Genomic DNA, 24,939 nt, shown 5'->3' on the forward strand with positions numbered 1-24,939 from the left:
TGACTTTAATAACGAAACAGAACTTGTTTGATGTAAAAAAGTAAAATATGTTTTTAATATTAGCGGAGCCTTCTTACCCATTCCGACATTACCAACAGTGAATAAAAAAATAAAAAATCATCATTGGTTTAGGACTATAAGCAAATAATAAAGAACCCGTTTGCGTCTGTAATCGAATCATTTTCTTTGCCCTTTTTATTTGTGAAGAGGGATTTTATTTTGAATAGGCACCTCATTTTATGTAAATATAAATAAAGACTATTAGAATTTTCAACAAAAACTGACCAAATTTGATTTAGATTTGCGTGATCAGCGGTATACATTTTTATTTTATTGTAGGTACAGTCCGAATTAGTTTAGTGTTTACGGCTTTGGTACTAAAACGAATATTATTTCCAAACTCACTTATTAATCGTAGCTTTGTATATTTTTCCATATCAATACCGTGAGAGAACACTATGGTAGGCTTATTGGAACTTCCGTACCTAAGAGGTAGTTTAAGGTGACAAGACTAATTTAGACACTGACACTGTTTGTTGAAAAACTAGGTTTTACGTACAAAAGTTTCTGGAAATTGATGAAAGACAGTATCCCTATGTCTACAAATGCACAATTTATTAAGCTCCGAACTTGTATTGAAACGAAATCAAACGCTGCATTTATTGCTACGAGTGTGTAAAGTCGTAGAAGTGCTACGATTGCTACGAAATATTAGTATCGTAAACTGATACAAGGTTGATTAAATATTCATACACGTATTTTATACCGACAGAGTATAAATTATAACATTTTACTGTGTCGCGTTGCTCGCGTTATTTTCTCTCAATATTTTGCAAGAGATACCGGTGAATTTTAATACATTTATGTACAAAAAGTATGTAAAGGGAATGTATTTTGTCTCGATATATGGGATAGCTTTTAGCATTCTTCCTGTCGCGCAATAGCTCTTCATTTCCTCATATTGAGAATTGAATGGAGTGTATGGAACAATTTTATTTGCTTCACAATACAAACTCGTGTATCGTCATACGGCGCACGCTATAACAAGTTTTCAATGGAAAGTGCATGTAATTTACTTCTTAAATCTCAGTTGCATAAAACCAAGCTTTATGCAGACGAATAAAAGTTTAATTTTCAATGCAAGTAGCTCTTTGTGAATTTGTGTGTAACTAAAGTTAGTGATGCGACTGAAGTGGTTGCACCAATTTTGCGATTTCGATTGTTTATTAAAATTAATTAAAATATTATATTCTTGTTACAAGTAGAAAGGTGATAATAAAACATGAAACAAGTATATTGTTTTGAATTGTACTTTGACAGTATTTATTCAATTTTATTTTAATTTGTCGGTATGATAAGGAACTTTATAGCAAAACAGATAGTTATTTATGGAAGCATTCAATTAATGAAGTGCAAACATTCCTTCAATAATATAATTTGTTTCTATGTAAATACTATACAAAAACAAGAAGCAATATCCATAATTACATGACTTGCAATAATACCACTAAAATTAAATATTATTCCAATGAAAATATTACTGTCACATCACCAAAGAGGTTGGGGATTTCAATAATGTTTCGACTTGTTATATCTACATCATGGCCGCCTCCCCGCTCTTCATAATACTCGAATATTGTTTGTACAAAAAGATTCTGAAAGTTTGTTCTTCTTGCATTTTGTATTTTAAATGAAAACTTGAAAATAAACGTGGTTTTAAACGAGAAGCTGGCACGTGTAAACATGGTCCATCTGATAGATTCAAATCAAAGCATTTATATAGATCATAAAACTGTCTCCTAAGATTGTCAATGTTGTAAAGACAGCTCTTTTTTGACTGTACCTATTCAGAATCAGACCATTTGAAGGTGAAGTGGCTATTGGCTTAGGCTGGAATTAAATACATAGAAAAGTCTAGGGTCACGCGCTGTTTCTAAAAAAAGGCGTATAAAAAGCTAAACAGTCTTGAGGTTGAACCTTATTCATACATTTGTTTTTTTATGTATATAGATATTGTTTCATACGATTGCAGCCTACAATAGAAAGGTTTGATTTTCCTTTAATTTACCTTATTATAGCTTAATTCGGATAATACTTTTTACAAAGTGGAAACAGCAGAACAACAGCTATTAAATAATGAAGATAGACAAATAGCAGATTATTTTTTATCCGATCACAAAAAAAGGTAGGAAGTAGTAACCAATGCTATGAGTAATGACGTAATATAGTGGTAAATAATGATCACAATGGCGAAGATTAATGAGTTGATTTGGTTAGGTAGAACCAATCAGTCGAAGGCAACGTGTTATCCATCAGACGGACACAATTAAAAGTGCGGATGGGAGCAGTAATCAATTATACGACACATACCAATCTTGAAGAGAGATTTGTAGATATACAATGCTAGATGAGCTTTGAGAAAACAAATACCCATACCAAGAGATTGTATGAGAAAACGATTTCCCACTACCTACTATCGGCTATTTACAACCGGCTACCTATCGAGAATCGACCAAATTTGTAAAAAAAAAACTATCACCTATAACTGTTTCCGTCGGAACCATATTTTGTAAAAAATAGACGTCCTCTCATTATATTATTATTATCAAATCATATTTTTAAGTCTTAAATAATGCTCCAAAAGATAAAAAAGCAACGTTGCTTTTTAGGTCTTGCATTAAACCTGTGTTGACAAAATAGTAACTGGTCTAATTTCCACAAAAAACTTTGATCGTGGCCATTAAATAAATTTATGAATATGATTAAGAACAAAACTTAATGGCATTTGACATTTTTTTTCGGGACTTGTTGGCAGTATCAAATGGTGAAATTAATAAAAAGGTTTTATTATTAAGCACTAATTAGAATGGATCTGTCGTTAGTTAACTATCTTTCACCTGAAATCCCTACACACATCTATGTGAATTTTACTTGAGATTAGCATCGAATAAGAGAACTTTAAGAATGATTTCCCCAAAAAAGAATTTACCTGTATGGTAGGCACTGGTAATAAGTTTTCAGCGCGGATGCAAAGGTTATCAATGTAGTGAATAGCCGTGGAATAGCAAGCTTTACGCTTGAAGCCTTAACTTTTGAGGATTTGACTAGTGTTGATGAAGCATTCAGGTAGTCCAGCATCGGATACTAAACATTTTATATTTTTTTGATGTCTCATACAAACATTTAAAAACATGAATCTATACTTCTATACTTACTATAATCTATAATATTATAAAGCTGAAGAGTTTGTTTGTTTGTTTGTTTGTTTGAACGCGCTAATCTCAGGAACTACTGGTCCGATTTGAAAAATTCTTTCAGTGTTAGATACCCCATTTATCGAGGAAGGTTATAGGCTATATATCATCACGCTACGACCAATAGGAGCAGAGTATAAGTAAAAAATGTTACAAAAACGGGGAAAATTTTGACCTATTCTCTCTTATGTGACGCAAGCGAAGTTGCGCGGGTCAGCTAGTACCAGATAAAAATAATTAATGTACCTACTAAATTCTACGGGACCCTTATTGTTTATAGTATAGTATTACAAAGTAAATAAACTATTGTTACATTTAATTTTCAAAAAACCTTCTTTGCAATAAAAGTTAGGATGCCAATAAATAATATTTTTTTTATTATTTTCTTAAATTACTTTTATGGCATCGAGTCAAGATTTTCGACAGTTTCAGCCAGAGGTATCGAATAAGTATAAAGGAGTATTATGACCTACCCTTATAACCCCACATTTAAATGATGAATTTTGGAAGACCTAGAATTATTACAAGATTTTTTTTTAAATGAAATGTATCATAATATTAACAACGAGATGAATACCATTCTTCAAAAAAAATACGTTATAGGTAAAAAAAGAGATACGATATTTTGCTTTATGTCTTAACCACACTGTTCATTTACTATTACTTTTAAAACAATTGCTTTTTATTCATTAAGGCGCTTCCAGTATAAGTATTTCTGTAATGGTATGCTTTGTCTCAGAGTGAAGTCATTTAGGTAAGTAAATCTATGCCTATTTCCTATGCGTGTCATTTATCTAAGTGATGGGTACGGTGCCATCTTGCGCTAATTTCTGAACGTAATAATGTAGAAGAAAAAAAACAGCCTGCAGCTCGCCAAGGTTTAATCAAAAATGAAAAAGTTTCCATTCGACAGAAAAAATAAAACATCTTACATTTACTTTATAAAAATATTAGAATACAATAGATAATACTTTAAACACAGATCTACCTACAAATTAATGAATAGAATCCAAGAGTTTATAAAATATAATAACTATAATAGGTACATAATACAATATTGAGTTAAACTTTGCAATAAAGCAACATTGTAGCTGGCTAATATAAGTTATTTTCAGTCTATGTTAGCTACAACATAGCCGTGAAATATCACACCATTTACATTATAAAAGATTCAGGAATTACTTTGTAAAATTTTACAGAACTGACCTTTAAACAGCACATGCAAAGAAGAGATTTATCTTGTTTATCTTTATGCTTAACACCTCTTTCGCTTGATCTGTTCATCTGTTTAAAATTATTATACTCAGATGCTTAACTATTTCAATTTGTCCTAGTTATCACCAAGTGGTTACAGTTAGTCATTAATCAATAATAATAATATTTTTATACTGTTGATGATAACAATTATGCTCGATGTTCTACCTAAAATAGGTAATACGAGTATGTATATGTAAAGAAAAACACATTAGGACCTTTAATTCAAAGAAAAAATATTTTTCGTGTAAAAGAAGCATATTTAAACCCAATAAAAGGAAATAAGAGCAAAAAATAAATCAAAAACACTTACCCTTTGACAGTATTTCCGTACGGAACAAATAAAGTACGTAAGTGGGACGTAGCCATAGCGAGTAGTCCCTTGTTGGGAATATCACATAATGGTATATAGGGGCGACTGATAGGTAGCAGACGAGTCCCCGGCCGCCAGAGAAATCAAAGATAACGTTGTACTTCGCTTGTTCGGAGGGAACGCGAATTTGTTCCAACGCTTATCTACTATCTATTAGGGAATTTTGGGAGCTTTTTGGGGTTGTAATTATGTGTTAGGAAATCTTACATAATTCATGCTTGGTTGTACTTTAAAACACTTTTTGAAGGAGTATTAAAATAACACACTTTTGGTTAGAGGGTTTGCGGACTGTACAAGATCTCATTAATTCTAAGCGACTATTGTTGAAATATTTTAACCTGAGTACTGGGTGGACTCATTGAAAAATAGGATTGACAAAATAGTAGTTAACATTTTTCTCGTTCGTCCTTCCCTGCCCTTCCATTACGTTTGTATATTAAGCATGAGTCATAATCCGTGAAACGTGCAAAAAAATCAAAATAAACATTAGCGTCAATTTCCGCGAAGTGAAAACAGTGGTTAAGTAAGACATCACGTGTAAAGAGAATGAGAAATTAATTGATTCTACAAAAGTTCTGCGAATAAAAAATGTTGCGATACTTCATAAATTTAGCAAGCAATGAGCATGTTTGTGAAATCTTAAAAGTGAGACGATCGACACAAAGTTTGAAGGTACTTTTAAACGTTTAACTGGTTTCATTACTTAAGACTCATTATTGATTTATTTTTGCCGTTTGCGAAATGATTTTCCGTGGGATCTTATGCCTGACAAAAAAGAGGAAAATAAATGTGAGGCACGCAAGAATTCTTTGCCATGTTATCCTAAAACAGACAAAATACAAGTAAATACTTTTTAAAAAATGACTTTTAAAGAGAACTTAGCCCAGTAATATGTATTAATTTCAAAAAGAAATGTTAGTTATACAGCACCAAATTAAATACAAAATTATTAATTCCTCTCTCAAAATTACTTTAAATAACTTAAAATATAGTTAATACATATGTATATGGAAATACTTTCGAGATTACATCAGATTAGATCTTTATTTCTTAGTCAAGCATTAGCAGGACAGCTATTAAGTCGTAGAAGCACTCCAATAGTGATTAAATGCATCTTATCAAGTGTGTGGGTTACATACAGTACCCGTAGTAACTACGTATGACTCACCAATCGGTTTCACCACTTATGTAATGAACTCTATTTACCCCATACATATACGAGTAGATTGTATAATAGTACTAGCTTTTACCCGCGACTTCGTCCACCACCTAAATTTTCCCATGGGAATGCGACATTTTCCCCGGGGTAAAAAGTAGCCTATGTCCTTTCTCGGGTATCAAAATATCTCCATACTGAATTTCATGCAAATTGGTTCAGTAATTTACGTGATTGAGTAGCAGACAGACAGACAGACAGAGTCACGTTCGCATTTATAATATTAAGTATGGATGTAGATAATAAATACCTAAATCACTTATTAAAATGCGAAAGGCGAGCTGAGTATAGCTTTAATAAGGATGTTTACATCTCATTAATCAAGCAGTTCTTAGAATTAGGTAAGTATTTAAACCGCAAGATTATATTATCCAAACAATTAACACAGACATGAAACTTAAAATGAAATGTAATTTAAGTCAAATTTCTTTTCTCTTCACTCCAGATCGATACTAAACTTATAGAAAACGGAAAATAAAACCAAAAAATGCGGTCATACTTTTTAAACTCTCGCGTTGCATGTTTAATGTATAATAGAATACGGGAATTAACGCGAACACGCATTTTACCTTAAAATGCTTAAAGTTTCGGCGTGGTCGTGAGGCATTTTAAGGTAAAATGCGTGTTCGTATTCTATCTTTATATATATAATTCTTCTGTAAGTGTGTATGTCACTGAACTTCTCTTAAACGACTGGACCGATTTTGATGAATTTTTTTGTGTGTGTTCAAGGGAATCTGAGAATGGTTTAGATTCACAAAAAAAAATATAAAATTCTCGCGTCACAGTTTTCGTTGCCATACTCCTCCGAAACGGCTTGACCGATTCTCATGAAATTTTGTGAGCATATTGAGTAGGTCTGTGAATCGGCCAACATCTATTTTTCATACCCCTAAGTGACAATATATATTTTTTAATTTACATGGCAAAACAACGTTTGCCGGGTCAGCTAGTAATATATATAAACAAATGCGGTATAAATATTTTTACTACCGTACGGATTAATTTATCGGTGTATATATCGTTACCTGAAAAAGCCTGATCGAAATGAAACCCAACATGATACGACGAAGAGTTCAAGTTCATTGTTTATATTGTCACCGGATTTACATATATTTTGAAGGCGAAATTAACGCTCAATGAAATCGTATATCGCGTCAACACATTTTTTTTAAAGCACCGATTGTTAGCCAATTTAATCCAGGCATGTATGTCTTTTTAGGAGATGAGAATTCATCCAAAGCCTCATAATCATAATCATTTATTTGCCAGAAATGCGGTAATAACCAAGATATTAATAACAATTTATAGGAGCTGTACACATTTCGCCGTAACATTACAGCAAACAAAAGATTACCTTATTTATCTATATGATCACAATTACATTGTTATTGTAGAAGATCAAGAATCATAAGGAGAGGCCGTTCCGGCGATTTCGGGGAGAGGGAAAACATCTTTAGCCAGTGAGAAATACTAACAAATCAAGCAAAAGTATTAATATTAGGTCTGGGAAAAAGTCTTTTCGCATTATAGTATGTATGAACTTGTAATAAAATCTCTTTGGCTTCAAGAATCACAAATGAGTACACGGTTCATAAGGTTTCTTTCAGTGAGCTCGTGAGGTACCCAAATATCGAGCTTTTTTGTGTAGGGAAAAGATTTTATTACAAGTTCATACATACTATAATGCGAAAAGACTTTTTCCCCGACCTAATATAAGATAATTAATTGCACTAGATAAAGTACGTTCTTAAAGTTTTCTATATAGGTGCTGATAGACACCAGAGAATCCCACTTGGTATCCTTGCAAACATCTTACATGTAATACTCATATAGTCTTCTATTAGTAAAGATATATTCAGTAAAGATTTTGCGAGTATTTTAGAACCATACGCAGAACGGATTTTCTATAGTATATGACTACAATAGCCATCTTGCAATTGTCCTAAAGATAGAGCTGTCATGTAGTCGGTTATGAGGATACTTACGTCTCACTAGCGACGCCTATGCTTTTCTGCACAACTGACCTTTATGGTCCAGTTTTGACTTAAGCTGCTCAAATGTACGTAAGAACTTTAGAGCATTACTTCGCCCACATTGTTAGGAAGGAACATTGAAAAATTACGAACTCCTATTAAAAATGTTAGGTATCTAAAGCAAATAACATTTAAAGAAAATTGAGCTTGTTAAATTCGATGTTTGTATTGCTAAAATACAAAATAACTGACCCAATATTTCTCCAGTAAAAAGAATTACGCTAATCTAATGTTATTTTTGATCAAAATAACACGCTATATTTTTGATATTCAGATTACAGCAAAACTCAGGAACTGGTATACCAATTAGTATTGAAAATAGAAACAAATCAAACCTCCTACATATATTTTCAATCTTTTATTATACTATTTTTATCAGAACTACTGAAAACTGTAGACTCCGTGTTGGTAAATAAGGATAACAGACATACAAGCATACAGATCAACAAAATATGAGCTAAGTACATTCTATACGGCAACCATTATTATAACAATCAAGCCAGCTGTAATTAAGCTATAGTTACACATGTTCATACAATGTCACGCTTAAAAGCTGGCTGGTCATACATTCAGTTTCCCGTAGTTTTAACGTATTCTAAATAAGCAAAAAATCGCAATTTCAGCCAACTTTAAATAGCTTTGCTCTTTATTAGCAATGTTTGACACAAGCACAATAATTATAATGGTTTCGTGTCTCACTACTAGATTGAGCATATTTTATGTAGCTTAATTCTTCTATCATATTATTCCATTCGCCCACTGTCACATCTTTTATTGCAACAAAAATACGAATAGGTAGTATAGCCTTTCTGAAAAGAGTTTAGAAAAGTCCCAATGGAACTCGTTGAGCGATTTTGTAGATAAAACTTTTAGTTTTTTGGCCACCGGCCCGGGATGAAAGAAAAATATAGAGCACAGGACTTTACGGGAAGTTGATACAACCTTCTGTTTGAAACTGTTATGGTTTTAACATGATCTATGCAAGTAAAAATATTTTTAAATTGACATCCATAATCTAATAACTAATTTCTATCGTATTTATTAATGTACGACTTAAATTAGAAAAGGTTTATGAGGTTACAAATAGTAAGCATAAAAAAAGTTTGACTAACTAAGTATTTCGTTTTTTTAATCCGAGCCTGTCCCACTGCTGGGCAAGGATCTCCTCAAAGACAAGGTACCCCTCCCTCGCTAGGTTAGGCTGGTCAAGTGCGGTTTAAGTTCCATAACATTATCTTTAAAATGTTAATCAGATAATGGTCATATAATTTTCGTCTTCCGATTTCTATAAACTAAAAACGGGTGATACTTAATGAAAATTGAAAATATTTTCGTTTTTAAAAACGTCGTTCAATTTCGTTGATTTACGATAAAACGCATACGAAACTTGACTAATAGAAGACTAGTAAAATTCCTTTATCAGGCTTTTAATTTAATTACATCGCTGTAATATACATAGATTACCACAACATGCTCAAGTGTAAATGAAATATGTCTGTTGTAACAGTTTCAATGTTTGTTATACGTTAATTTTACAGGAAGAGTGCTTAATTACGCTAATAAGTTACTAGAAGAAGAATCGTAACTTAATCCAACATTTTACAAGATTCCTATTAGGTACAGGAACAAATTAAGGAACCAATCTCCGTTAAAAAGGGATTGAAAAAAGCTTATAAAGTGTTTAACTCTAAGTTTTAGCTAAGTGTATAGGTATAATACGGTTGTATAAAAACTAAAATTATTTTTTATGTTATAAGAAAAGTTTTCTTAGAATTTAATATTCACATGCATTATTAAAAATACCCTTTTAATTTTGCAAGAAAAACATAGTTTGTTTAAAAAACAACAACGATGAGTATCGTATTTCAAATGAAAAACATTCAAAGGCAAGAAATTTAATAACACATTAAATATCGTCCTTTGGACTCAAAGCATTTCGAGTTCTGATCTTTATATTAACTTTCATTTGGATCCGCTTAAATTAATGTTTTTATATCAGTATTAAAACGGCGTAAGCGACGCATTATCATATTTAACTGCTGTGTTTTGTTCACATTTTGTGAATTTGTTTTGTGCAGTAAAATAAAATTAACGGAATTGGTATAGTTACTTCCAAATATGGTTAAACCCTAAGCCAATGTTTCGATAGTTAAGTCTAGATTAGACCTAGGATACCGTTTTCCAACGTGTAAGGTAGCCTTTCAATTAAACTAGAAACAAAAACCTTAATAGGTACCCTGAAGTTGCATGAAATAACGTCAAAAGTGAAAATATCTTGAACAAAATTGCTTCTTAATCAACTAAAAAGAAAAAGCGACTTGCATTCTCTTTCTCTTTGATTAAGGTCTAATATTACTTGACCTTTCAGCGTCTAAAAGGTAACTAATCAATCATTGAAAAAGTGCATTTCATCGAAAATCTTAATTAGTGTTAAGTTTGGTACATCAACATAATAATCGTAGCAGCATGCCGTAGGCCGGGGCCTACGCACGCCTACGCGGGGCGCGGCGTAGAAGCTCACCACCAACCGCTACGCTTACCCCATGAGTATATAACCGGGGCGTGTGGTGTCCTGAAGCCATTTGAGTACTACCGTCACAGCGCGCAACACGCGCACCTCGGCACACAGTGTTTCAGTGCACTCCTCGAACAGTTACGGACGACCCAAACTTACAGGTAAGTTCATAAGTGACCCCTGTAGGCTGCTTCTAGGGACCTAGGATAGGCCATACTACATACTTTGTGGTAAAAATAAATTATGGATCAAAATATTGCAGTAACGAAACAACTTTTGAATTTTTCTGATCGGTTTTGTTTGTTTGTCGTGTTTCAAAAAGTTAGTTAACGGATAATTAGGACGAATATTTTTGCCTAATTCTTGTTCCTTGGTTCCAATTAAGTATATAGACACAAGTACGTAGGTTTTCGCATAACAAGTAATTAGAGACATTTAAAGGTCCCTAATACACCGACGCTGTTTAATTTGATTAAAAATAAACATAATTTATTGATCGTCTCGTTAAACTGTGGTTACACATAACGAAGAAATAAAATAACGGCCAAGTGAAAAGTTATTTATAAGTAATCGACTATGGAGTGTACGATGTATGAGGGTGCCTACTGACCTATGTGACGCGATCCACTTAACACCTTGCTTCATACGATTAAATTAAATTAAAGCTTTTTGATAATACCACTTAAGAAATATTCGATAAATACAAAATAATGAAGCTAGGCAGCTTAATAATTAAGAATTATACAAACCAGCTTTGTTTCATGAGACACAGCTTTACAGAAATAAGAAAATTTTAACAGTTTAAACCTATTAACATTATTTTTTAAATGCTTGTAGTTTATAACACCGGACATTTAAAAGCGGACTTTTGAAGTAACAAATTCATAGTCATTATTTTAACATTACAAAGGAAACATACAAAATTGTACAACAGTATGAATTACGTTACCAGTTAAAACTTGTAAGATACTGTTACGGAGGTATTTTCTATCACAAATTGTACAATCAAGAAAGTTAAACAAGCTCAAAGGAATTCGGTTTTGCTGCGGGCAAATAATACTGAAACGTTTCATCAAAAGACTGCTCTTTTAACACGTATTCGCTTGTACATCAGTCTTTTGAAACTCCTTTTTAACAATATAAGTAGCTCTCAGTTTTAAATTGACGTAAGTACGTGTGAATTCTCAATCTGCTTGATGGTCGGCTTATAAACGTAGGTTAAAACTAAATTATGGATTAGACGGCGATCTAAACGTATTAAGAAGTATTTTTCACATATAAATATTTCAAAAATATTGAGGTTTATCTAATTATATAAAAAAACTAAAACAATAGATGGCATTTTCTTAGATGGCAGAAAAAAATAGTCAGCATAGTTAGGGCATAGACTAAACAATTTTTAAATTATATAAAATGGAAATCGTAGGTATTTATAATTATTAATTTTAGGTCAAATAAAATAATCAACGTGGTGAAATATCACTGGGGTAGTGGTATCTTTAAAAATAAATCCTAAACAATGGAAAGGGTATGAGAGGTGACAGGAGCGCGGGCCGTCGGCTGCCGGCTTGTCATGAACAATTCACGACTAAAAACATGGTGACGGCACACCATAATAGGATCAAAAGCCTTAAATAAAGGGCACAATTTAGATTACTGATAGATTCGATTTATTGGTTTCGGATTTTGTAATACGAATAATATTTAGATAAATAATTATATTTAAAGTTAATATGAGTAAAAATATTTTAATACATAACTTAACTTTATTACAATATGTTCACGCCTCTAAATAATTGCTTCCAAAAGCAACAAATATCAGAAGAAGAAAAGAATCGCAAGAATTCATATCATCTTATTTTTTAAATTCATAAATCAAAGACACATCATTTGAAATATTTCCACAATAAGCAAAGAAAGTAACAATTATTTTTTAAAATTAAAAGCAAAAAATACTAGATCTCTAAAACATAATTATTTTTATCAACCTCTTTTCTTGAGCAGCGAAATTAAGGGATACTTAGGAATCACACATTACAGAAGATTCTACGTATGCCAAGTCTAATAGAACTGCATACAAGGAACGAACTAAGTTTTAAAATACAAACAAATTAGAAACTTTACCTGAACTAAAATTTCTACTTGCACAAGACTAGAGTCCTAGTAACAAGCACGGAGAAATGTTTTCTAGCTAAGTAGTGTAATGAGGGAAAATATAGAAAAGGAAATTTAATTCTGATATTCAATATTTTTTCTACACCAATTTAACAATGTTTTTTACATTGCTAACCCATAGTAGTAAAAGTGGTGGGTTGGATATTTTTTTGATTTAATCACATATACAATTTATTATCTGGTCAATATTTTTTTCGGAATTGTATCTGAAATACAGTGGAATCTATCAAAGTAATACAGAAGCTAGTTGTGTGGTTCATTTTAAAAAGCGTTATTTTACTGAATACAGTTTTAATTGAAATTAATTCCTATAAAACCTCTTTAGTAGCGCTGCTTTAAGTAATGCTGGCCATTAAATGTCAAGAATATTAACAGCAGCCATAAACAAGAAAAGAAATAAATTATACTTATATTCTTAAATTTCGTAAATGGCATCTTAAAATATTTTTAATTCACAACTAGCCAGCAACAATAAAACAAAATAGGAACTTTTTTAAGAAAATAGGATTTATGAACTTTTATTTTAAAACAAAGAAATATGTCGACTAAATCGCAATAAATTCTTTATTTGTACGCAAAGAACTAAAAGAATAAGTTTCAATATCTCATGTCACGATATCTAAGCAAGTGAAGTCAAGAGAAAAATCAATGAATTCTGAGAGTCCACATCCGCACAAGAGTGGACCACTCAATGCCTACACCTGTGCCTAAAATAAAAAAGGCTAAGCGCTATTTTTGACACTCCGCTAATTTTGTAGTTTTTGGCGCAATCTTAAACGCGCCATTATTAAATTGTTAATATCGGTTGACAAAGTAAGTGTTTTAGTACTATTATTTATTTTTGATCACTCGAGCGCTTAATATATGTACAAATACGGAGAACTTAATATCTAGGAATCTGACAAAGTAATTTTTTAAATAATATATTTTTAGGAAGCTGTTTATTGAGTTTAGGCAGATATTTTTTATTATAAAACTTATAAATAACAAACAAAATCTTTGAGTTAAGGACGAACCTTCATACCTGTGCATGACCACAGCTAGCAATGACATAATGCGTTTTTCAAATGCAAGTACATTATTTATTCTATTACAGGTCTAATAACTTTAAAATCTTCTTGCAATGTCCACCGCTGTATCATTCTCGTAGTAGCAATCTAGCTTTACTTGAATCATAAATGAGTAACAGTCAGTATGGACACCGCGAGTGAAAACATTGTTAGAAAATTCCAATTTAGCTTAAGCGAATAACGAATTATTGGCGTCTCCCACAATGATGGGAGAAAAGTATTTCATTTTCCAAGAAGACTACCAAAGACCGATAGGAATTTTGTTTGGCTTTGGATGCGTAGCAGTCGAAAAAAATACGCCTTCAAAATATTTTTTAAAACTGTGTCATTGGCGGAATTAGTTATCAAACTAAACATAAAAAACTAGCGATTTTTTATATTTTTATTTACACCGTAAAATTTGAGTGCTAGAGATTTATCGATGGTAAAAAAGAAAATAAGAAAGAAAAGTGATCGTGTAAAATGATAAGGGATGAAGTTTCCTAATAATAGTCCCGTACCCGAGTTGTCAATCTCAATAAAAAACAAAATGGCTTCAGGGCAGTCTGCAGGTGTGATCATTAAGTGCTCTTAAGTTTTTGTGACAATTTGATGTACTCAATGCAGTATCATTTGAGACGAAAACAGGTGTTCTTAAAGAACTAAACTTTATTTACCTGCTCAGTGCTCATTTATCATAATAAATTTTACTAGTCAATAATATTTAGAACTTCTTTTTTTAACCAGCAATATAATAAGAATTTGTAAAATCACACTAATTACGATGTCAGAACACCCCAGTATTATTTTCAGTGAATTTAACACGCCTCTTTAAGACTAAGTATTACCTAATTTTCTGGTTTGTTATATAGCTCGACAAAACATTAATAGCCGAAACTGGTTTTAAAATGGTTATAAAGTGAAAAAAATCATCAGTCATGATTTTTGTCATTTGCGCATTTTGTTAGATGTGTGTTAAACAAGTTATTGTAGTGAGAATCATCGTTATATATGTACATATAGCTTCCCAGAAACATCCATCTATTAAAATATGTAACTAATAAAAAGTAAGAGTTTTTGGTTTTGTTGTCCGTGGCTAAACACGGCCATGAATATTTTATCACTACACAAAAAATATAAAGTTGTTTACGTTTAAAACATAAACACGTTTTTATTGAAGGTGTTCTACATTATTTTCACAATGTGGGTTAGAATTTGTTCGAGTGTGAACAATATAGGTACAGGATTTTTCCCGCAACCAAACATTTGCTGTCGCATATAAGGTTTCTCTTTTGGCCTTTGAGAGAACTATTGAAATTCTAGTCATTTTACAAACGAACGCTTTGCTTATGTACCTTTACATACATACACACACAATACACGACTGTTTCCCATAGCGGTAGCAAAGACCAAAAAAGGCCACTTGGTACAATCCTTTAAAATTTCCCCTGTCTCATTTACCCCCGTACATCTTGTCATACAGGACCGCCGGTTACAAGTACGCACCTAATGTTACTATGTACATTTAGTACTTTAAAAATAGTTCTTTATGACCTTAATCCTTAAATTATCTAAATAATAAAAAAGTCGGGAAAATGTATGACAACTTGTACGAATACGCCTCAAGGCATAATATGACTGCTAGCGTGTCACATAATAATTCTTATATTATCTTCCTCATATCAATATCATTACATAGCAATATATTAGCGACGAGGAATTTGTTTAAGGAATCCGTTTATATTTATTATATTATTATTTGAAGACATTTATTTTCGGATTAATGACGTGAAAAAAAATTTACTTTCAGTTATTCTTATACTTAAAAGGAGAGCCCTTCACTTGTGTCACTTAAGGAATACTTAGTCTTGTTAAAATAAATACTTTTTTTTACTAAGTATATTATATTTTTTGTGTTTAATTATATATTTAGGTATATTTGTTATAATTCAAATGAAACAAATATATCTTCATTAGTATATGCGCCTAAACATTTTACCTCTCGCTAATACATTTCGTTTGAAAAGAACGACGGTAACGATGAAATTTGATTATTTACAACGAAACATGGCTGAAACGTAGCAACATAATAAAATGTGTGTATTTTGTATTACTTTCGATAATATACTTTATTCTATTCCTGGAACACAAATATGTTCTGTTACTGAGAAATTATAAAAAAGTCGGTTTTGAAATATATGATCGTGTTAGCAAATGGATTGTTGCAACAGTCTGTCTGTGGCAGTGATGTACACATACTATTAGTGATTTTGATCAAAATTTCTCGAGAGTACAAGTAGCAGGTGTTTAATAATTTGATTTATATTGAGGCTCTATTAAATCTTGTAACACTTAGCTTTATTACAGCTAACAATATTATACATGTAAACTTCAACTGATATGATTTATCAGAACCATACATACCTTTTCGAAATCGTCTAATATGCTGAGGTTAAGGTTTTGCATTCTAATTGAGGCATTAAGGCGCCCATAGCCAGTTGCGCTCACCGGTAGGTAAACGATCTGTGGGTTAAGCAACCATTGGCGCGGTCAGTCCATAGATGGGTGACCGCATTGAACTGAATCGCATTTAATTGAACTGGGCGTCTCCGTGCTTCGGAGGGCACGTTAAAAGTCGGTCTCGGTTGTTGTCCATACGACAAACAAACATTCTAATAGAAATGTGCTTAACGAAAGCGATGTTATATTTATCTTGAATAAAGTTTCATACATTTTATAGACACGTGCAATGTTTCGTGGAAATTACGGCGTTTAAAAAACGTGTTTAGCAAGCACCGTTAACATTTTATGCTATGTTTAACAAGTTTGTTTTAATAGTATACAAACAACCACCGAGCCTTTTAGTATTAAAAAATAGCAGACTATATCAAGTGCTTTAAATATTCGGAACTAAACAACCTCAGAGCGGATACAGTATATTTACCGGAAAATTAAGCATTTCACGAACTTAGTTTTTCTTTCATTACCAACTGAACAGCGAAACAGAATTTGTTAAAAAAGGGTAAAGTACGCATCCGCTTATTAATAATTAAAACGTTTTTTGATAAAAAACGGCGTGATGTGGGAACGAATAAAAATAACTGGGCCTGCGATGAAGGAAAAAAAGCAGACATTGAATGTAGACGCGCCACACATTATATTTTTCAATATAACTTTTAACACTTTTCATATTTGGAACCAGTGTCATGATATTAACATTAATTTATCAAAAACATAATGACGTTTCACTTTAGATTTGATTACGCGGAAATCTGCTAGGAAGGAAGTAAGTGCACTGATTTTCCACAAGAATCGTTTATAATGACGTGTACATGTAATTGAGCAATACGAGCAGTTGTACAAGGAACACGAAATTTGTTAATTTTGGAGGAACATAACAGGAAAATAAAAATAACCATACGGATAGATTTTACCCAAAACTAGGGAAATTTACCGAATTTAAGCCTACGGGCCCATAATCAGTATTAGCTATGATTATGGGGCTGTCTATTTGAAAGTTTTTAACTAATGCTAGAGTACTTATTTAGCTTTTTTTTTTATTATTAATCGCCTGATAACTTTACTGAAAGAATAACTGTGACATACTTTGAGACAATCTATAGTAACATTGTCAAAAAAGCTAAATAATTCTTCAAATAAAGTTTACTGATAACTTCCTTAAGGAAGATCAAACAACTTTGACGCTAACCTCTTTAACTTTTTTACATGAATACGTCAAAGATTTAGTTATAAGAAGCATCGTACAGGATATTAATATTGCTTTAGCAACTCATGGACAGAGTCTCGGGATAAAATATAGTTTAAAACTATAGACCACTAAATACTTTAATATATTTATTTTTCTTTATATACAGTTTACAGTTTTTATTTTAAGAAAACTATGTTACTTAGAAATATTTTTGATAATTAAGTGGGTTTTCGGAAAACTTTCCTTTCAAATAATGACTAACTATTAATTATTAATTAGACAAACATGTTTCGTTATGTTTTAGTTTGTAGGTTATTCATAACTTTGACAATAGGAACAAGGTTCTTACCAAAAAAGCTAAAATTTTTGTCTGTAAATTATTTTGTTTCCAAGAAGTTTTATAGTTTTTTTTGCGGCCTTTAACCCTGTAAAGTTGTGTTACAACTACGCTTGTTAATTATAATTATTCCAATAATATAATAATGGCTTAAAGTTTAAGAGGTAAATTTAGAATAATAAATAAGGTTTAAAACAAAACTTTCCAAAATTAATACCTCTTAGATCAGAATCAAACTCAAAATTTTAGACAAATATAGGATAGCTGTCAGCGGTGCAATACCATAAGAAATTTTCTAATGGTTTCGCACATAATATCAAGTAACAAAGGGTTCATATTCTGAAACCTGTAAAGTTTAAAGCGTATCATAGTTCATAGTTTAACCCTCTATAACTTCTTTGAGAAATGTATTTAAATATTAGGTATCAAGTGACATACGAAATCATGTATTATAATGATTAGTTGAAAAAGAAAAAAATGTGAATATGTTATACGTGACATTTCTACTCACTCCCTAGGGAAGCACGTGATCTGTACTTTGTAGGTCTTTATATACTTTTCTGTCGGCTATATTAACATCTTGTACAGTACACACGTTTGTAGTTAACATTTTCATAAGAAAGTTCCAGAAAATAGGAAATGAATTCATAACGGCAAGATTTTATATTTATAGTACACATCGAAGCTGACAGGTGTCGCTTTTTCAGGAGCTGTTCAATTTCCTTAGTTTTGCAGTAGTTCGGAGCTTGAACAGGGTTATGAATAATTTAGAAAACCATTTGGTTGGGCTACACGTGCCTTTATAAAACGTGTAATGGACCTCCAGGTCTGACGAAGTTATTGTGTGACTTATAACTTTTGTAGGAACCAACGTGACGATGAAAAATGATACAATAGCTTTCCCTATATATTGACGGGTCACATTTCATATTTCACGTTATATTATTATACTAGCTGACCCGCGCAACTTCGTTTGCGTGTATCCCGCTACTTCGACAAATACAGTCAACGCACCAACACATATTGGATACTAATTTTCAATTCACAATAACTTCTCTTTCCCTTAACCGCGTTTAAAATATTAAAATGTTTTTTGGTTTCTGTGACTCTTCTTTGATCGCCCCCCCTATTAGTTTTTGGAAAAAATATTTAAATAATGTACAGATTTTTTTTTTGTCTTATATGTATAGATCAAAGTCGTAGTACCTACTTTTTAATATTATTTATTTTTTATGTACCGTTTTTTATATTTTTTGTTTTTTTTTTATGTACTTACCTACTTTTGTTATATACATCTAACTATTATTTTCTTGTTTACTTTTTAAATTATTTACATTCTACATTTTATTACTTTTACTTATTTTTTATTTACATTTATTTTTAGAAGATTAACTTTGTCTACATTTTTTGAAATATAATATAAGGTATACATACATTTTCATTTTAACGATGAGAAAGGTTTCCCATATATTTAAAATTAAAGACTATCTACAATTAAAAACTACCTGTAGGTAGATATACATGTTATTTTTTTTTATTTTCCTTTTATTGACGCTGCCCCCGCCGCCGCGGCCGGCCCGTACCGTGCCGCAATACTAATATCGTGATATCTCCTAAACTATATGTCTAAATAACACACTGTAAACTGCAAAAATAATCTAAATTAAATGCTCGTGATGATGAACTTACTTATTTTGATAAGGATATATGTATTATTGGTTATATCACCAGTTAAGCATCACCCAACGAATTAAATGTTTTTTTAATACAGAAAAGTAGTTTTTGTGACTTAAATAAAAAAGCTGGATATATGTCATCGCGGACTTTTTTGTAGAACTAATAAAGACCAATGTTTTTGCTATACATTGTTCTTACTTGTATCCAACGGTATAAGCGGCGCACGCACAAATGCAATCTTCAATTAGATTTTTTTTCTGACTTCTTGGACATAAATCGCTATAACTCAGCTAATATAGTTTCAATGTATTTCAATTATATATAAAAACCTGTCGGAGAAAATACTCTTTCTATTAGTGAAAACCGCATCAAAATCCGTTGCGTAGTTTTAAAGTTTTATGCATACGAAGGGACTACAGACAAAATGGGCGACTTTGTTTTATACTATGTAGTGATTCAGGTTACTTGAATATTCGGTGTTATACGACCTGTAAGTGCAACCTTATGTATGGAAATATTAAAGTCATCGATACCTGAAACAACTCTTTCATAAAGTAAAACTGAAAATTAAAAGTACTTACTCTTACCGAACTATACTGAGGGCAGATGATTGATACATTTAACTATTCACGACATAATGAATTGAAGGTATCGTCGTTTTAATTTACTTAGAACAAAACAAACGCTATACAAGGGAATTTTCTTAGCAAATAATTGTTGTCAAAAATCGCTGGTTCAGCACTTTGTATCAACATATTGTTTAGTGCGAGAGATTTCAATTAACGGGGGAGTGAGCCGGCGTTTGCTTAGATGTTATTAATGGTAGAGGCTCATCATTGTCTAATGAACAGACAACTCACACTTGACACCTTTAAGGTTGAGTGGCGGTTACGGTTCGTGTTTGAGATCACCCATTAACTAATCAGTACTACCTTCAATATTAGGTACTAAGAGTCTAATAATGCAATATAGATTATTGTTACACAGTCTATTCCATTATGATTACTGTTCTAGTCTCACAATAAGAAGATATAATGTCGTTTAAAAAGAAAATACAATTTTCAGTAAACCTATAACAACTAAATTGATAGTTCTATTTCGATATCAATGTGATCGAATATCGAAGGCACTTTAATAGGCTTACTACTTACCTTTAAATAATAAAATAGTACACATCATTGAATACTGTCGGTATCGAGCTATATTTAGCACAAAAATCTTTTGTTCTTTAACAATTGAACGCATCTAAGAGACACCGTTCTCGAGAAGGAGTTTGTTAAGTCGAGTTCTAAATTTGACAAAGGAATTTCATCAATCGGAACTAATAAATTTATTCTACCGTCAAAATATATAAATAAGTATCATCGAATACTCTTGATCCCAATACTTAGAATTACGATATGGATAGTCAAATATCGTGTTTAATCCTTTTAAACTTGAGCTTACGGATCTTAACTCAAAGCTATAAAGCAAATAAGTATTAGAATTCAAGCGTTTATCGGATTACACCCTTCGGTCCCTATTTGAGGTGATATTATTATTACAATATGGTGTTAACTATCAAAATATAGTTGTGAACTTGTGTAAACCCAAATCTGGAATAAGTTTGGTGTAAACAGATTAATCTAAATTTATTAGTACCCTCATAGCTTAACTTGGATTCAGTAAACAAGAAATAAGCTCATAAACTCATAATATAAGAGTTACAACTAAATGAACGGTAATATATTTTACAGATTCTCTCAATAATACCTATGGTATGATTTTCGCGATGGATTGGCATATTCTTTCTTGTCATGGCTTGGGATAATTCAACCCTCGGGGCGCGAAAAGGGTAAAACATTTTTATTTTGCTGTTATTTATATGTGAATTTCCATCACAATTCTTTGCAGTTTTGATAATATTACCTCAAACAACTCGCTGGACTAAAGGAAGATTTATGCGCAAAATCATTAATGAAAATTGTATATTGGATTACTTAGATATTCTGAGGCGCAAAGGTTTAATTTGTCATCTTAATTAGTCAAAGGAAACTGGGTATTGATGCAAGTTTAATATTCAGGCGGGGGATAACTTTTTCGGTTGGGAAAGTGTGCATTGGCCGAGTGCAGTAACACCCGCGCCGAGCGACGCTTTTATCGAGAGCTGCAAGTTTGTGGACGAAGTTAATCGGAGTCGAGTTAGAAGTCATTTAAAATGGAAAGTAAACTAAGTGTTGTTATTGTTTGCGGTAACTTCGACACTTACCGAGTGTCGCAAATGGCAAAGAAACTGTAATATTATAGCACTAGGCTTTATATTATGTGAATTTATTATACAGTTAAAATAAAATGTAATTCTATGTAGAGCAATCCTATAAAAGTAATACCTAAGTAATTGTTAACTCAACTTTACTAAAATATATTTGACCGTTTTTCTATATCGTCCAATATATCGAAATGTTATATATTTTACTACAATGGTCTATAGAATCCTATACATTTTACAATTTTTATTATTATTTTACAAGCATTTTTCGTAATTTTATGATGGCTATGGTACTTAAAAACTAGATTTTGTAGTAGTGATTATGTTTTTGCGTTAATCGAATTTATAGGAGAGTGTGGTTATATATTTTATGAATGGTAGGTTTAGATAGGTATGTATGATGTAACCAGTCGCTTTGGCAGTCGCTCTAGTGAGTTCGTGTGGGAAACGTATCAAATCATGTTAATCTCTTAATGCAGTTGGATTCTAGTAACACGAAGCTATTATCGGTCGTAGTGAACTTAATCAGGACTGATTCCTAATGGAATTAATTTCAAGTGGGAACGGGATACTTGATTTTCAGATTTATTATGCACGAAACCTGGTAATGTTATATGATCATTTTCTTTCTAATTGCGGTTTATTAAAATGTTTCAATACAACCGTCTGACGTTCGTTTCGCCGTCTGTTTTTATTATTCTTGAAAAACGAGAGTATCTTGTGTTTTACGCAGTGAATATGATAGAAATCTTCATCATGGGGCGAAATAAGAGTAGCTTTAGAGCCCCGAAATATAAATACCAATCAAACAGATAGACACGAGTTATGTACGTAAAATTGGAATCTTTCAATTTCAAAATGTTTCATAGCAGTTTCGTTGAAACTGAATCCAATAAAATGGAGATAGACGATATGCCGCCCTGTTTTTTGACCTCTGTTCGCTTATTTTTGAGTGAACTGTGGCCGGTTCGTCTTTGATAGATGGCAGATATGATGCCACATTTTTCATTTTTATATTCGGGTTTATATCTAATGATATAAAAGTACCTTGTTATTTAAATTGCGGCGGGTGTGGCCTACGTTAATTTGGCTCCTATTTCATGGAAGTGGAGTGGTTTAATTTGATACTATATTCTTTTTGGTTTTTCCGGTTGTCAATTTTCCTGGATAAGTACTAAAGTACTCATTATAAGTTTATTTGTTTTCAAAATACAAGTAAAATTAACGTTTCCTAATTTTGTAAGACTATAAAGTAATACAATCCCAACTATACCTATATTCTGGCTACTAGATTCTGATGACAAGTCAACGGAACCTCTGTTTAGAGACGGCTTCTATGTGCATTACGTAGACAACTGGTAAACAAGCAGCCGAGCTACTGGAGCCAATATCCTGATGCAGAAATTGATATTTTGATTTGCTCACGTTCACTGTGGGCGTTGGATTTATTCACGTTTAGATATCAAAATATAAATAGATTCCGTTTAACTGCACAAATTTTAGCTTCGCAATTAAATTTTCGTAGAAATGCTGGAAAATCGAGTTTAATCCTTGAATATCACTACTGTAAAACTTACTATGACTCTTACTATAACTTCAGTTTACTATGACTCTTCCCTAAGACAAATTACTGCCCAAATAATCACATCCTTGATGTGGTTATGACTAAAAACTGATGGTGATATAAAGAGAAACACACCCATGTGTTGTCCATTTATCGCAACTAACTGGAAAGTGTCAAATAATGACTGTCAAGGGAGTCATTTGACTATTTGTGCCCTTTACACGGAAGTGTGTGAGAGATAAAACTCTTGTCAAATGGATCCAGAAGTTTCCACTTTTATCGTAACTTTACAAGTTTTGAGTTATTGTTAGGTTAGGGGATAAATTGAGGTACTTTAGTGGTTGGTGGGATTTTATTGTGGTATGTATTTGGTGATACTGCATTAAGTACTTATATAACTGCATTTATTTATGGATAATAGATAAAGCGCGATTACATACACATATTTTGTATCAAAATTCGTATTTTGTACTCATCATGCACAAGTGATCGTTACTACGATAAATGATTAAGTTGCATAGATAATCCCCGTTTTGTTTAACGATAAAAATCATCGTTTTTATTCTTTGTAAATTTTAATAATCTCTTTCGAACGGTGAATAAACATTGGAAACGCTCGTTAATACACATTTTAATATCCACGCCGATAAAATTTTAAAATAAACTGTAAAATACACTTTCCTTAATCGAAATCATATTTATTTTACGTGTTGTATACGCGGAAACTATAATAGAAACCAATTTCAATCGAAATAAAATCAAAATCGGCGAATTTTAGCGAACACTCAAAATTTTATGTACGAGGAAAGCTTATCTCATTTTGTAAAAAACGCTTTTGAACTTTAAGGGCAAAATTACATTTGTTTTTGTTTTTATTTAGGTACTTAATTATGGAAATCGCGTGAACCTTTTCTGAGGATTAATTGGATGCTTAGAAGTTTTGGGCAGTAAAGCAAAGCAGTTTTTGTGTTGCCGAGAGTTCAAATGAAATGATCTTTGATATTAAGATATTCACTAATAAAATATACAATAAAATTCTTAAAAGTGTTGTAATTGTAAAACCGGATAATATTTGTTAAAATTTGCTGGCAAAAGGCCTTTATTGCAAACTTTAATAACATCATATTTTAACAACAATATTTTTATGTGCGAGAATCAATCCCCCTGAGCAATAAAAGTCGCACCTTATGTTTTGTAGGCGTGTTAAATTGGAGTCTCGTTTTAATTACTATCTATTACGTAGTTAATACTACACGTGGGAATCAATTTGAGGTTTCATGAAGGCCGTGTTTCCTCATAGTTTATTTACTAGGTTTCTATAAACAATAGTCCAAAATAAGACAACTAAACTGCCTTATAAATTGCTTTCTTAATAAGCGATTTCAACCTAGAATCATAATGTCTTTCGAGGAAAACTTTGTATGATATTCTTCGAAAAGATTAATTCGTGTAAGTAAAATATCTTATCAGTAATAATATCTTGTTACTCTTATATACGTTTATATAAAATCTTAATCCACATTAGTGGTTTG

General features: G+C 31.8%; 1 protein-coding gene across 4 annotated transcripts in view; it reads left to right on the plus strand.

Annotated features, from left to right (window-relative positions):
- Window positions 1-10,670: 10,670 nt before the first annotated feature.
- Window positions 10,671-24,939, plus strand: part of LOC142978108 (allatotropins-like) — a 36,976-nt gene continuing 22,707 nt past the window's right edge. For all 4 annotated transcript variants that reach the window (XM_076122396.1, XM_076122393.1, XM_076122394.1 and 1 more), the window contains exon 1: window positions 10,671-10,809. The gene's annotated coding sequence lies outside the window, so the exon portion shown is untranslated. The remainder of the gene's footprint in view (window positions 10,810-24,939) is intronic.

This window comes from Anticarsia gemmatalis, chromosome 14 (assembly GCF_050436995.1).
Source record: "Anticarsia gemmatalis isolate Benzon Research Colony breed Stoneville strain chromosome 14, ilAntGemm2 primary, whole genome shotgun sequence".
In the NCBI taxonomy this organism is placed as follows: Eukaryota; Metazoa; Arthropoda; class Insecta; order Lepidoptera; family Erebidae; genus Anticarsia; species Anticarsia gemmatalis.